The sequence below is a fragment of the Dasypus novemcinctus genome, chromosome 21, assembly GCF_030445035.2.
Source record: "Dasypus novemcinctus isolate mDasNov1 chromosome 21, mDasNov1.1.hap2, whole genome shotgun sequence".
NCBI lineage: Eukaryota > Metazoa > Chordata > Mammalia > Cingulata > Dasypodidae > Dasypus > Dasypus novemcinctus.
Window position 1 is genome coordinate 6318876 of NC_080693.1, and position 16419 is coordinate 6335294.

Below are 16419 nucleotides of genomic sequence, written 5' to 3' on the forward strand. Positions count from 1 at the left end.
GCCCTCCCCGCAGCCCTCCCCGCAGCCCTCCCCGCAGCCCTCCCCGCAGTCCTCCGCGCAGTCGGCCCCGCAGCCTCCATCTAGCCGTGCTGAGCGCCCAGGCCGCGCCCCGCTGCCCACGCCCGGTTCCAGGGCCTCTCCTGGCCCTGCCGCTCCTCGCGCCGCCGCGGCTGCTCAGGGGGTCTCCCCCAGAGGCTGCTGTGGTGGGGACCCAGGGGGTCTCCCCCAGAGGCTGCTGTGGCGGGCACCCAGGTCTGCGCAGAGCTGGAGGCTGAGCTACTCTTAGGGAGGGAGAGGGCGGCCCCAGGGTCCCTGTGCTGGGGGTGGCCGCGGCGCGCGCCCTGCAGGAAGACAGGAGGGGTGGGGGGTGGGAGAAGGGACCAGCAAGGTGGGGCCTGGCTCCGCTTTCCAGGGGAAGGTGCTGCGCAGAGCCGTCCTCGGGAGAGCGGCCTGGCCGCCGTGACCTCCGTTTCCCAGGCTGGCGCCTTGAAAAGGAGCCGAAAACACTGGAGCACCTTAGCTTGCTGGAACTTGGGTCTCCTGTGCTCAGGACCGTGGACCAAAGTGGGGTGAGATTGACGCTGGTGCCTCCCCAGGGGAGCCCGGGCAGCGAGGCCCACCTCTGTCCCTCGACTTGAGGAAGGGGCCTCAGGCCCCCGAGAACTCGCTGCAGGCGCTGGTCTTGGTCTGGGAGATGGGCGTGTCCAGGGGGGAAGGAGGGCGTGAGGAGCTGGGCAGGCGCTGCCTCGAGGCGCCTGTGAGGTGTGGCTGGGCTGCCTCTCGAGCTGCAGTCGAGGAGCTAAGAGCGAGCTGGTGGTGGCTTCTGCAGACCCCTAGAGTTGATTCCCCTTCTCGTGGCTTCTTGGGAAGGAGTGCCTTGTCCACTTGCTTAGCCGCCTGTTTGGTACGGTTGGTTGCTGAGCTCGCTGACTGATGTTTGCGATTTGTTTGTAACGCAGGGCACCTTACTGTGGGTAATTTAGCTGGAGAGTCTGTAACCTGAGCACGGAACCTCTTATCTTGTGACAACTGTATATGGTTGACATATGGAAAGTCAATGTATTTTATAGTTAAAGTATTCTAAAGTAATTGATGTTTCTAGCAAACTGTTGTGATCTTGGCTAACGAAATTTTCCCACCACCGGCATGAACCTTGTAACATGAAGAACTCTGAAACATGGTTGGCCTGTTCATTATAGAAGGTTAGAGAGCATTCTCAGAATGAGGTAGAAGGATCGTGGGCCACTGATTAACCACTGTATCCAAGAACATTTACATTAAAAATTCTCCAGAAAAAAACAATTGGCCTTGTGTGAATAGTGGTGTCTGAGTCAGTGAAACAGATGGGAATGGGTAGATCAAACCTAGAGAAAGTGTCATCTACAGGCAGGATCCAGGGATAATTTCTGAATGGGGTGAGAAACCCAATAGACTGCGTTCTTAGAACTTCTTGGCCCATTGGCTTAAGAATGATCCTGGGCATTACTTTCATCCTTGGCCAAGACCAGGCAGGTGGGGCAGGCTTTCGTTCTGTTCCAGGTTCTTCTGTTGACAGTGGTGGTGCATGCATGGCGGCACATGCATGGCAGTCTAGGAGAGTCTGAAATTCCATGGGCCATCTTCTTTTTCATCCGCGAGGAGAGAGGCTGTATAAAAGCTTGCTCTGAACTACTCAGTTTGAAAATACAACCAAGAAACAAGACCCTTTTGTGGTTAAGATACTCCTCTTCAGGAGGGAAAGCAGAACATTCACATGGGTAACAAAAACTTATTAGAAGAGATGATTTTTAGCCAGATGTCTCACCCCCATATGGGAGGTTATTTTTTATGCCTGTCCAAGTCTTGCCAGTGGCCAGAAAATATGACCAAGCCCGTGATTCAGTGAACTTCACAGTTACTCATTTGCTCTACTAGAACGGCCCTAACTATGGCAATTCCCATCAGTTTAGGTGAAGGCTCTCAAGGATGCACATAGAACATGTCAATACCAATAATGCATTCATTAATTGGGTTCATACAATGGAGGTTTGTAGGGGCCATAAAGGACCCACCATAATTGTGTTTGGCAAGTGTCCTCAGATCAAAATCAGAGAGCATTATCAGTTTTACTCTTGGTGTCAGGAGTTACAGGGATCACTGTATACCTGTATCTAAAAGGCCAAGGCATGGAGTTTGTTTCCCCCACTCTCCCACTGACGCAACCTTACAGCAGGGCCTTTGTACCCCTGGAGACAGAAGGTCCTCAGTGGAAAGGTCCAGGTTGAAAGGATATTGGGCCCTCTAACCTGTCCCAGAGCACATAGGAAGGGGTGGAGGGAACAGCCCTTTGTCTGTCACGAGTCCAACATAGTAGGACCACAGAAGTTCCTTTGGTTGTGAGGGCAGAAGGAGCTGAGAGCCCTGCAAATCAGCTCTTTTCAGGCCAAGCCTCCCAGTGTGGAACAGGGTGGGTCCACCCGAGTCTGCACAACTTTCGTGTTTAGCTTGAAGCAGAGGCAGCTCCTGCAAAGCCAGCTACTGGAGACTTTCCTAGCAGGAGGAGAGTTTTCTTAGGTAGTTCATCTCACCTGCTCTTTAACCTTGAAGGCAGGACGTGCTGGTTACCCCAGGTGCACACATGCAACAGGCTTCATTACCCCATTGCTCATGTTGTGAACTTGTGTGGACCCTGCCCCTGACAAAACCTAGGAAGGGCCCCCTCTGCTGCCGCAGCTGCTCAAGTGCCTTCACTGGATACGCCTTCTGAGCCAAACGACTCTGGGATGGAGCACCTCCCCCCCCCAACACTATGCTGCTGCCATTGCTCTCTTCATGGTGCTGCCGTCAGAAGACTCTGAGGAGGCAGAGGATAGAACCTGCTCTCCTCGGACTGCACCCCCCCTTACCAGCATTAACAACACGGCCTCTATTTCTGTACAGGGGAACTCGTTGTCCAAGTTCTCTTTAGGGCTGCTGGTCAAAGTGATGCTGAAGTGTTCTGCATTCTTCTCCTTTTTTGTGGGCCATAGCTTATATTTAGTATGTTTTTCTATACACCCCTATTATTAACACCATGTCTTAGCATTGTGCATTTGTTATGGTTCATGAGGGAACACTCTCATATTTGTACTGTTAACCACAGTCCATCTTCCAGCACATCATCATCATACTCTGTGTTATACAGTCCCGTGCCTTGTACGATGTGTCCAAAGTGTGCTCTCAGTGGCTCTCACTTTCACCACAGAGTTGTGTAGTCATTACCTCAGTAAATTTTTGGATGTTTTCCTTAGTCCAAACAAAAGAATTCCATATCCTCCTATTTTTAAAAATTTAACAAATCAATTTTTTTGATCCATATTAATAAAACATACAGTTCATCCAAAGTGTACAATCAGTGGTATTTGGTATTTGGTATAATAAAGCATGATCTTGTGCACATCTGCATTCCTAGCCCAGTTAATCCTTCATTCATCACTTCATTCATTATTAGAGCATTTTCATTATTTCAGTAGTAGTAATAATAATAAACAGAAAACAGACAAACAGGAAAATTCTTCACCTCTCATTCTCTCAGTTTCTCCTGCTGTACATAGCTGCCATTTCTGGCTATTCTTGCAAAATTTCTATATTTTTTTAAACTAAAATTTTAACTAAAATTTCAACAATTTGCAATTACCACAGGGTGGGAATCTGGAGCAGGTCTCTTGGGAGTTGCTCAGCTCATGGGTTCTATGTGAACCTCAGTGGTTGACTAGAGAACCATTTCACAAACTTTTTTGTCATCCCTCTGTTGTGTCTCCAATCTGACACAGCAGGCAAGCCCTGCCAGGAAGGAAGGGCTAAAGAGAAGGACAAATATTCCCACTTGGTATTGCAAAGCTTATTCATACAATACACTAGCATTCACCAAGACTGATCACAGCTTTCACTCACATTTCTCCAGACCTGAAGAAATGTCCCCATGGATTTCACTAATGCCCCTCAAGAAGATTCCATGGATTCTGCTGTCATCCTCTTTATGAAATGAAGTGCCTCACAGTATAGATAGCATCTCTCAAGAATGTCCCATGGGATCCCTAAACCTTCTGCTTTCCCAGGACATCACGGTGCTTAATTGGCTACCTTGCTCTGGGTGCTAATTTGGTCAAGTATGAGCTGAGCTTCTGGGGATCAATGGCAGTCAATTAAAATGTTTAAGTAAACATGTAACTAGAAAGTCAATATTAATCACTTACCAAAAAAGTATATGCCAAAGTACTAACTGAGTAGAGCTGCTGCTTTGTCCCTGTTCCATTTCCCAATGGAGCAGTGGTAGAGAGGGAGATGTGGATGGGTCAGCACAGACATGGCATCATCTCATTGTTGAGGGAGCTTTGAGCAAAAGGCTCCTGCAGTTTTATGGTCCCAGGGTCTACAAGTGAAAAACTGCTGAGAATTGAATCATTTTGGAGAAACTGTCCTCAACTTCTCCCCCTCCTCCCTCTGAGAAGGAGTTCTCAGCAGAAGTGAGAAGTCTCATTTCTGGGCCCCTGAGAAGTCTCATTTCTGGGCCCCTGAGAAGGAAGTCTCCTGAAGAATTAACTGGGCTAGGAATGCAGATGTGCACAAGATCATGCTTTATAAAACCCATGACAATAAAAATACTCTTAATGTAATCTCACCAGAATCATAGAGTTTTAGTGTGTTTTCTCATTTTCCATGACCTTTTCTTCCACCTCGCAAGTAAGCACTCTCTTGACTGGAAATGCAGGGTCATAGCATGTGTGTTCTAATTTAATAAAGCCTAGTTAGATCAGTATTCAAAAGGTGCACTCTCTGAGATGGCTCTCTCTTTGGTGCCCCTTTTAAGAGAGGAGTATAATATCCCAATTCATGAAAGGTAGACTTGGCCACTTCTTTACCAAATACATTTGAACAAATTAGGAATGTGTATATAAGCTCCAGCATATTGGTATGTTTAAATATCTCTTCTTTCTCCACAGGAACATTATCTTCCCATATTGTGGCTGCTCTATAGCCTGGGCATAATATTAGGATGCTGTGTAGCAAAGCCATTTTCACAAGTTGAAAATAATCTTTGCTGCTTTCATCACCGTACTTAAATTTTATTGGTTATTGCAACATAACTTGGTCTTAGTTAGCTGGTACAATATCAAATGATTTTTGACTTGTACACATATACCAGTGATATACAAGGACTTTCTTCACTCCAAATCCTCACCAACATTTAGGGGTTTCAGATTACTTTTTTCCAGTCTACTGAACTTATAGCAGTAATTCATTGTGTTGACAACTACTACTCTATTAATTTATTCATTTATTTTTCCATTGTTTCAATGTTCCTGTTCAAAACCTTTATATACATTATATCATGCAATGGTAAATTTTTGTGTAACAGTCTTTTATTTTTTCCAAACTGGACCTGTTTCTGAGATTCAACCACATTGTTGAGTATGCTAGTAGTTTCTTCATTTTAAATTGTGGATAATATTATATTTTATAAACATTTCCGTTTGCTTACCACTTTTTCTTTGATGGATTCTGGTGCCATATCCATGGTTTAGTTATTTTTTAAAAATCTGCTATGGCAATTTTGTGCAACTTCCTTTGAAAATAATTTTCAGTTCTATTGGGTAAATAATGGAGACTGAAATTGTTCATTCATAGGATAGATGATAATTAGTTTTATAAAGGAAATGCTCACCCTTTGCAAAACATTTAAAATATCTCACATTACCAACAAAATACATGAAAGTTTAGGTTGAGCAAAATCCTCACAGCTTGGATCATGTCAATTATCTTATATTCCTGCTTATTTTTTTCTTCTGTCAGGTCTAATCTGCTATTGAAACCATCTGGGGACTTTTTTTTCTTCTATTGTGTTATTCAATTCCAGTGTTTTAGTTTAGTTCCTTTTCCTTATATTAATTCATGGCTCCCTGAAATCCTGTAGCTCTTTCTGCATGTTTTTGAGCATTTTGAAAACCAATTTTACTTCTTTGTTTGGTATGTCTTCTCTTAATTCAAAATTGTTTCTGATCTTTTATGCTTTTTCTTTGTTTGGGACAGCAGTTCATATTTTTGTCTTGTATTCTGTTGCTCTACACTATACATTTTCATATTTTATCTTGATACTCTTGTTATCAAGTTGGGCCCTCCTACAAAAAAGATCAGTCTTAGACAAAACATGCATTCCTTTCTCTATTTTCTGAGCCTGAGTCTTGTCTGTGGCGTGTGCTAATAACCTTATGAAGTTCACAGCTTGCAGGAATCTGAATGCCCTTCTACACCTGATGGAATGGACATATGGTATAAGATCAAGAATACTATTACATGCTTTGTGGGAGATACAGAAAGAAAATAGAAAGTGGCAGAAAGAATATTCAAAGATATAAGGTAGGAAACTTCTCAGATGTAATGAAAGACGTGTATATGCACAATCAAGGAGCCCAAAGAGCACCATGCAGGATAAAATTATAGAAAACCATGCCCAGAAACATTATCATCCACAGCCAAACACCAAGGAAAAGGAGCAAGTTCCGAAAGCTGCAGGAGTAAAGCAATGTGCTTTGTCCACGTGAGTCCCAATAAGATTGAGCAACAGAATTTCTCAACAGAAATCATGAAGACAAATCCAAGAAGGCAAAACAGCAAAGTGAGATGAAATATTTAAAGTATTGGCAGAAAGTGATTCACTTCTAATAATATATTTGGTGAGACAGACTTTCAAAGTGAGGAGAAGATTATCTTGCATTCCCATATTAAAACAAAGAAACAAAAAACCCAGAGGAAGTTCGTCATCACTTGTGCTGCCTTACACACAATTTTAAGCAGGTTTTTGAGACAGAAATGAAAGGATATTCAGCAGTGGGTTAAATTACATAAAAATTTAAGATCTCTGGTAATGGTAAACTTTTTTGTAATTATAAAAGCCAGTAATAATGTATTGGGTTTTTGATATGTAACTCCATATTTTACAATTTCTAAAATTCAAGGGCATAAAAGTTAAAGATAGTCTGTGGTTTGGCATATACAAAGTATGAAGGTATAGTATGTAACATTACAACAAAAAAAGGGGTGACAGAAAGGAATAGAAACAGTTTACATGTATATGGACTGTGATTAACCCTATAAGAATAATAATATTGGTTTATCAATTATAAAAAGATACCACACAATAATGTAAAATATTAATGATAATATTAATATTTCATTAATATTAATAGGGGGTTATATGGGAGCTCTCTTCATTCTGCATGACTTTTTAGTAAACCATAACAGTGATAATTTAAAAATAAAACTGCTGCTAGGACAAAGAAAAACACCATATTATGATAAAGGGGTCAAGTAAAGACAAAAACAACAATTAAATAAATAAATATATGAGCCATTTTATATATATATATATACAGTGAAGCTACAAAATATATGTGGCAAATATTGATAAATTTGAATGGAGAAATAGATAATGGTACATTACTAATAGGAGAATTCAATACACCACATTCAATAAGGGATCGACCATTTAGACAGAAGATCAATAAAGAAAAAGAGGAATATAAATTATTAATGATAATGAAAACAAGTGCAGGATATATGGAAATTCTCTATTTTCTGCAAGAATTTTTTGATTAATCAACTGCTCTAGTAATAACATGACTATAGTGACAACAACTACTAAAATCATGGTGAAGATTGTTTCAAGAGAAAAATAAATTTTAGAAAAATTGTACCTTATGCTTGAGCTTGAGAACTTTCCAATATTTAAAGATCTTGTCTAAAAGGATTGGTGATATTAATAAATATAGTTATTTTAAAATTGCAAATCATTCTGGGAACAAATATTTTGCAGATAAATACTACTTGATGTTACAAATCTAATAAAATAAAAAAATTCATTCCAAATAAGATCTACTCTAGAAGAAATTTTCACTTGTTGGTTTTATTTTAGAGTATTATTATTTTAAAAAAAGATTTATTATTTACTTATTTATCCCCCCCTTGTGGCTTGTTTTGCTGTCTGCTCTCTGTGTCCATTTGCTGTGTGTTCTTCTGTGTCTGCTTGTCTCCCTTTGTTGCATCATCTTGCTGCACCAGCTCTCCGTGGGCAGAGGCCATCAGCTCTCCACGGCTGTGGGCAAGGCTGCCTTCACAAGGAGGCCCTGGGACGTGAACCCAGGGCCTCCCATGTGGTAAATGGGAGCCCAATCAATTGAGCTGCAGTCACTTCCCAAGAGTATTATTATTTTTATAGAATATTATAAACCATCTTAAAGCTCTAAACAAATATTTCTTACCTTTCTAAATATATAGCTGTGTAACACAATCTTTTCTTCAAACTCTTCAGCCAAACCAATATATTGCAAAAAAAATGGAGAAGCAGATATGATACTTCAGCTATTTCCCAGTAAGCCAGAAATATACTTAATTTCAAAAAGAAGGAAAACTTTTCTATTTCCTCAAAATGTATTTTGGTTTTGGAAAATAACATTTTTGAAATACAATATTGCATTAAAATAGAAATCTTTTTTTATTTCTAATAATTTAAATGTTATACATATATCAGCTTTAATTTCTAATATGGTAATTTCCCTAGATATCTGCAACAGAAATATAAGTTATGTAAGATTTTCAATAATTTCTAGACTGCAAAGAGACCCTGAAAGAAAAAAACACAAGAAACAATGATTTATGTAAATTATATTAAATCATGTTCTGCCATATTTCTAGGAAACTCAGGGAATATATTTTTGCATGTGTTTTTCCTACCCTTACCTTCTTCCCAGTGCTAGATTTCACGAAAATATTAGTATGGCTTTATTAGATGTCTGGCCATCATTTCACTCATAGTCATCCTGTCCAATTCTTAAATGTATTTTGTTTCTCTCTCCATATCCTTGCCATATTGGGGAATTTTTCTACCTCTAAGAAGCTGAGCATTCCTTCATGTATTTGCTTATTTTTACCGTGAATATAAATATATAGAAATACAAGAAGATGGAGTGATTATGAAAATTGACAAAGGTTTTCTTGGGCTTTGTGAAGTTACCTGGCTCTGGTTAAGCTAAAAATGCCCTATACTAAGTCAAGGAATGCTTCTGATTTCATAGAGTTGACTTCTTATCTCTACCCACCACACACCACCTGCCAACTTTCATGACTGTGCTGAGGACTGTAAGGGTATTTGGAGACTTTTATTTTTGAGCCTTCATTTCCAAGTCTTTCCTTTGAGCTTCTAGTACTTTCCATGTTCTGATACTCTCCTGACTGGCAGCAATAAACAAACATTTTTCAGAATGATGAAAAATGGACTACTTCCCTATAACCTTCTTGTGGGAGCAGTGACTCATGATCTACTCTATTTCCTAACAGTTACTGTCATTGACCATAGTCCTTGCACTCTTCCTGCAAGGTGGCGCTTTTGGTAAGAGTCTTACTATATGTCCCAAATTCTTTTACTTGATTTTTTAAATAATTCATTCTAAAATGATTCCCAATTTTCTTTAACTTAGTAGCTACAGGCCAAATTTGTTTATCTTGTTGATTTTTTTAATTTTTAAAAATTTTATTAAAGTGTATCATGCATACATGAATATATATAAATAATAAATGTATAGTAAAATTTGTGAACTTATAAAATAGACATGCATAATAGTAAATGACTTTCCTTCAGGCAATAATATTTTTATAAACCGTTAAAATATAATTTTATTGTGGTTGCTTGATTTATGGATATATTTTTATATTAATAAATTATATTTATGACCTAATATAAAATTGAAAATGTACTGAATTACAAGTAACTATGAAACATTTTGAAATACTTCTTGTTTATTAAGTAAAGCAACCAAAAAACTTTGTTAATTTTATTGCTAATAAGCACTGCTAAAATTTAACTAATCAGAAGAGTTTAGAGAAAAATTCCTCATCAATAAGGAGTTGAAAGAAAATTGGCTCCTCTAGATGGGGGAAATAACCAGTCTCCTGAGAGATTTGACCCATATGTATTCATCCTAAATAACAGTCATATTTATAGAGAATTTAGAAGGAGAATTGTTCCTATGATTATTGGTAAATATTAATTTCTTGGAGAAATGACTTGCAAAATTAGAATAAGGGAAGAATGAAGCAACGTTACAAATTTTGTAAAGTCTTCACAATTGTGCTAAAGAAATATTCATATTACAGAAGATAAAAATGTTTCATTACTCAGGTATATTTGTGTGCTTTAATTCAACTGCTTTTTAAAAATAGCTAATAAAATGCACTGAGATAGCCATGATATGTTTTAAGATCATTACCATAATTATTTCTTACTTATATTATAAATTGACACTCATAGAAATTCTGAGTTTCTGATTCTGGTTTTGTTATTGTTGATTAATTTTACAAATATATATGATTCATAGGCTGTATTCCAATACTGAAACAATGATTCAAATTACCAAGAAATTGAACTAGTGAAACCACCATAAATTAAATACTATTTGAACTAGATTGTAAAGGATAGCTAACAAATTAAGAGACAGCAATGAGTTACCATAGCATTTCATATAAACCAATGTTTGTAAGCAAAACAGTCCTTCATATATGGATGCATTTGTAGATAAGTACAGTGAAGTTTATGATAATTTTTAAATTTATATTCAGATATTAAGAAATAAGATTTTTATTATGCTCTTGTATTTCATGTGCTTAACAATTGAGGAGTAATAGTGTCTCACACATTTTTTCTACATTAAAAAACTGTGAAGTAAATATTATCTACTTATCCCTGAGATAATAAATAGCAGGAAAAACCATGAACTCTCTCTCATTCTTATGGCTAATGCTGTCACTAAGCACTCTGAAGTAGAAAATATATAGTAAATTTATCCTAGGGAAACTTTAGAAATTTACAGACCCAGTGGGAAGATGCAATCTAAAGAGAAAAAGGGCAGGAATGAAATTTCTAAGGATGAATATACATGTGTGATTTGATAAAGTAAATTTAAAAGTCATCTGGAATTTTAGTTATGTTCAATAACCAATTCTTATGTAAATAGCATCAAATTAACTTTTTTAAGAATTATTTATTTATTTCTCTCCCCTTCCCCTTCCAGTTGTCTGCTCCCTGTGTGCACTTGCTGTGTGTTCTTCTGTGACCGCTTCTATCCTTATCAGCAGCACGGGAATCTGTGCTTCTTTTTGTTGCATCATCTTGTTGTGTCAGCTCTCCGTGTGTGCGGGGCCATTCCTGGGCAGGCTGCACTTTCTTTTGCACTGGGCAGCTCTCCTTACGGGACACACTCCTTGTGCATGGGGCTCCCGCACCCCTGTGTGGCACAGCACTCCTTGCGCGCATCAGCACGGCGCATGGGCCAGCTCCACACGGGTCAAGGAGGCCCGGGGTTTGAACTGTGGACCTCCCATGTGGTAGATGGATACCCTAACCACTGGCCAAGTCCGCTTCCCAAATTAATTGTTTTTGATATCTATTAAAACTATGTCAAAAGAACTTTCTCTTACTTTTAAAGTTGAGGATATAAGAAATATGCATAATGGAAAAGATTATTATAGTAAGATAATTTACATTAATGTTTTGCATAAATCCTATTAATTATTATGGTTATAATCAATGTGACTAAATCAACACCATTTATATTACACACATAAAATCCTAGTCATATTATATGCTGTTATCCTCCATTTAATTATTCCAATTATAAAATTAAATATTTTTCAAATGAGATCCTCAAGATTATTAGTTTTATAACTGAAAGTATAATTGAGACTGAAATAGGATTTCTTATTATTTGGTAGGTTTCAATTCAAGGAAAAATAAAATAGTTGTGGTTTCAGTAGTTATTTTGAATAAGAAAGTTTCTGTAAAATCTAGAAGAGCATGTAGGCAATATATCTGGACAGAAAATTAGTCTTTCATCAAACATTGGAATTCACGTCTGATGAAAGGAATGATGCTTTGAAGAAGGGAAATATTAGATGGGATGCATTTCTTAGACATTGTGCCAGTTGCAAAGATAAACTTGAAAGACAACAAGGAAATTTTGGAAACACTGAAATGGAAAATAGGAAACAAGTAGATTCTAAAGAGAATCTTCTTTCTTTACATTGCTGCAAAGGATGACAGAAAGGATGTAAAAGCTCAAAGGATGAAAGAAAGAGTGATGAGGCATCATCTCTATTGTCCTTTGGATTAAAACCATTCTGAGTAATACCTCAGGAACTCTGTTACTGAAGCCAATTGTTATTCAGCTAGTCAAACCAGGGTGGTATTATCAATTATTGTAGCCACCTTGTATATGATGAGAATAGTTGTTCAGCGTTCAAACAAAAGAGCTAATTAAGATGCTTTCTTACTATGAATATTTGGAATAAAACTTTGTTAATGCATAAAATGGAAAAATAATTACTGAATGTCTCCTGGAAGAGTTTGAAAAGATAGATTACTAAACTACTATAAACAGGAATTATACCTTAAAGGTTTATTTGCCTTGATTTCATTTAAAATAATGTGATAATTTAGATTGTCTGATTGTGTAAATGTTGAAACTGCCATATTAGAGCAGAGTTGGGAAAGAAAGTGTACAGGAAAATAGGTGAATCCATTGATTTCAAAATACTGTCTTAGGTCCATTTCCTCTATGCTGAATTGCTCATAAGATACAAATGCTCATTGATACCCATGATGCTGGCATTTTCCTTGTGAGTAATGTGGACTGTTTCCATTTGATTTTAATATATTACTGTCATTTTGATATTTTGACTACAGGGAAATAGCATATTAGGAGAAATGGACAATCTAACTATCTGCATTGAATTCCACTTTATGGATCTCTCAAACTCCTGAGAGCTCTAAATCCTGCAAGGTCTGCTCTTTCTAGTGATTTACCTGGGAGCCCTGACTGGGACTCTTCTGTTAGTGTCATTGTAACTGACCCTCATCTGCACTCTCCAATGTACTTCCTTCTAGGCAGTCTATCCCTCATAGACCTTTATTGCCTTTCAGTTACTTATCCCAAAATATTTGTGAATTCTCTTTCAGACTATAAACTGATTTCTCTCCTAGCATGTGTTGCTCAGATTTTCATGTCTATTTTGTTTGCATTCACAGAGCTGATCTTACTTGTGGTGATGTCCTATGATCACTATGTTGCCATTTGCCACCCTCTGCACTATGAACTCACCATCTCCCCATGTCTGTGCACACAGGCGGCTGGTGGCTCATGGACAAGTGGGTTCATCTATTCTGCTGTCCACACTGGCATCATGTTCTGGCTTCCCTTCACAGAATCCAAGTGATCCATCAATACTTATGTGAATTAGCTCAAATTTTGAGGGTCTCATCTTCAGATGTACAGTTTTCTGAGTTTATTGCCATAGTTCTTAGTGCTTGTATTCTACTAGCATGTTCTGCTTTTGTGCTGAAGTCCTACTTTGATATATTTTCAAAGGTTCTCAGGATGCATTCTGTGGAAGCCTGTAAGAAAGCCCTATCCACCTGGACCCCACAGTTGGCTATTCTCATTTTCTTTTTAATTTATGGGTTGATTGCTTCCCTTAGTCCTGTTGAAAATAAAGCATCCTTCAGGAATCTTCTCGTGGCTAACTTCTATTCAGTGGTGCCCCCATTAATAAACCCCATCATCTATAGCCTGTGGAACAGAAATTAAAAGTGCTCTGTGCAGAATGTTCAACAGATATTTTGAACATCAAAGCAGGTTTATCTGGATTTAAAAACACTGAAAATAATGGAATGAAGTTAAGTTATATTTGATATAAGTCCTTATATTTGAATCTATCCCTATTGAATATCCAAAATTTTGTTTTCTGCATAATTTTTTATTGCTTACATCAATGACAGTGAGCTAGGCAACTGTTTTTTAACTTCTTCAATCCATGCATGTGTGTAATACACACATTTTTCTGGAAAAGTTTCTGTATAATTTTATTTTTTTTTCTTTTTCTTTTATTTTATTGACTTTGTAATAATATTACATTAAAAATATATATGTGAGGTCCCATTCAACCCCACCCCCACCCCACCTCTCCCCCCCCCCAGCAACACTCCCTCCCATCATCATGACACATCCATTGGATTTGGTAAGTACATCTTTGGGCACCTCTGCACCCCATAGTCAATGGTCCACATCATGGCCCATACTCTCCCCCATTCCATCCAGTGGGCCCTGTGAGGATATACAATGTCCGGTGATTGCCTCTGAAGCACCATCCAGGGCAGCTCCATGTCCCAAAGACGCCTCCACCTCTCATCTCTTCCTGCCTTTCCCCACACCCATCAGCCACCATGTCCACCCTTCCCAATCCAATGCCACCTCTTCTATGTGGACATTGGATTGGTTGTGTCCATTGCACCTCTATGTCAAGAGGAGGCTCAGATTCCACATGGATGCTGGATGCAATCCTCCCACTTTCAGTCGCAATCACTCTAGGCTCCATGGTGTGGTGGTTGTCCTTCTTCAATTCCATCTCAGCTGAGTGTGGTAAGTCCAATAAAACAGATTGTAGGTGCTGGAGTCTGTTGAGGCTCAGGACCTGGCTATCACACTGTCAGTCCAGAGATTCAAATCCCCTAAACATATCTTAAACCCCAACATTAACTGCACCTCCAGTACATTAGCATGAAAGTCTTATGAAGGGAGATCCCATCTGAGTCCAGATTCATCACACATAAACACCATTTCCAAAGAGGGGCCATCTGACCTGGTAGATATCCCCATCGGCCATGACCATAACTCCCATGGGTCTCTTTAGCCCTCAAAGGAACCAATATCTGGGGGTTGTATCTGCTTTATCTGTCTCTCTGACTCTGCTCAGTTGTGCATAAGGGCAATCCTTCTGCCAGCCTCCAGACTCTTTTTTAGAAACTCATAGCCATATAAACTCATTTCTCCATTCCATTTCCCCCTTATTTTAGGTCAAACAGCATTTTAAAGTCATGATATTTTATGTAGACAGGGATATTCTGCTGAACCGCATTGAACCTTCCGTATAAGGTCATTTTCCAGTTGCATCATCAGTTGGTAGTTGATAGTGGTCCCTCAGTGCCAGGGAGGCTCATCCCCGGGTGTCATGTCCCATGCTGGGGGGAAGGCATTGCACCTACATGCTGAGTTTGGCTTCGAGACTGGCCACATTTGAGTAACATGAAGGCTGACAGGAGGAAATTCCCAGGCACAATGTTGCTCTAGGCCTTGTTCTTATTTTAGGCTTATCAGCTCACAAGCATAGTCATTAGCATCAGGGGCTCACTGTCGAACCCTCACTCCCTCCCGGTCCCCGCCACTGCAGCTGGGAGACTGTCGCTGCTCCCCTAGGGACCACGACAGAGCACCACTGGCCAGGAACCCAGTACCCCCCCTGCTGTGGTTTTTAATTGTTACCACTATGAGTATATCCAAACATTACCATGCACCCTGGACATATGTTCTGTACAGCTCCCTGTCAGCCATATATCACCTGTCAATGGCATCCCATACCAGTATCCCTCCATTGCCATTGTTGAAACACTCTGTGATCCAGAACTCCCCAAAATTTGAAGCCCAATATGATGTCAGGGTCCCTTACTAGGGAATGGCATATAGCGATGGGTTTAAAGGTTAGATAAAGAACACGTGTTTACTTGGAAAAAATTCTACATCCTATCTTTTTCTTTTTTTTTTTCCCCCCCTAATTATTCAGCTTCTCTTCACAGGAGCCCTAGACCACAGCAATGCATATATATAATGTACAGCACTCCCATACATCCACCACAAAACCTTTTCCCTTCCACAGTGCTACTCTTACACCCTATTCACATCATATTTACTTAACGTGATGTATAGAGTCTGAGACACTAGCTTTCTAACAAGGTGACATCTGTGCTTACATTATGGTGCATACTTTAGGATACACAGTTTTTTACATTCTTAGTTATCCTATGTTTTACATTATGGTTTACATTATCAGTCTGTTATCTCCTATATGTTATGGTGTAATATTACATGTTTTATATCCATCCTTGTGTACTCTCAAGAAACTCCTCTCTTACCCCCCATTTACCTTGGTTCCACACATTTAACGTCCATTTTCCCCTTCCACCTTGGTGCCCACAGTGACAGCCATCCTCTGTTTCCTGAGTAGCCACTTCCAGATATAGATGGAATAGTGTTCAGGGCCTAACTTGGTCAACTGCCCCAATGCCCTGGGAGCCACCCTTTCTCTCGAGGGATACAGTTCCCTCTATTTGATGGCATTAGTCCTCCCCAGGATGTGGGTCCACCCCCACTCTCACTACTTGGGTTTCTACCCCATGGTGTCACCCACTCTGGCAGAATGAGCATTTAGACATTCCCCAGGAGCCCGTCCTGCATCAGACCCTCCCCTCCGAGCATTCTAAACAGGTAACCCTCTTTATTATATTTTGATATGATTTTCTCA

At 39.4% G+C, this 16419-nt stretch overlaps 1 long non-coding RNA gene across 1 annotated transcript in view; it reads left to right on the forward strand.

The window, feature by feature from the left end:
* The window catches only part of LOC131274934 (uncharacterized), a 681981-nt gene that overhangs the window by 32878 nt on the left and 632684 nt on the right, over window positions 1-16419 (forward strand). The window lies entirely within an intron of this gene.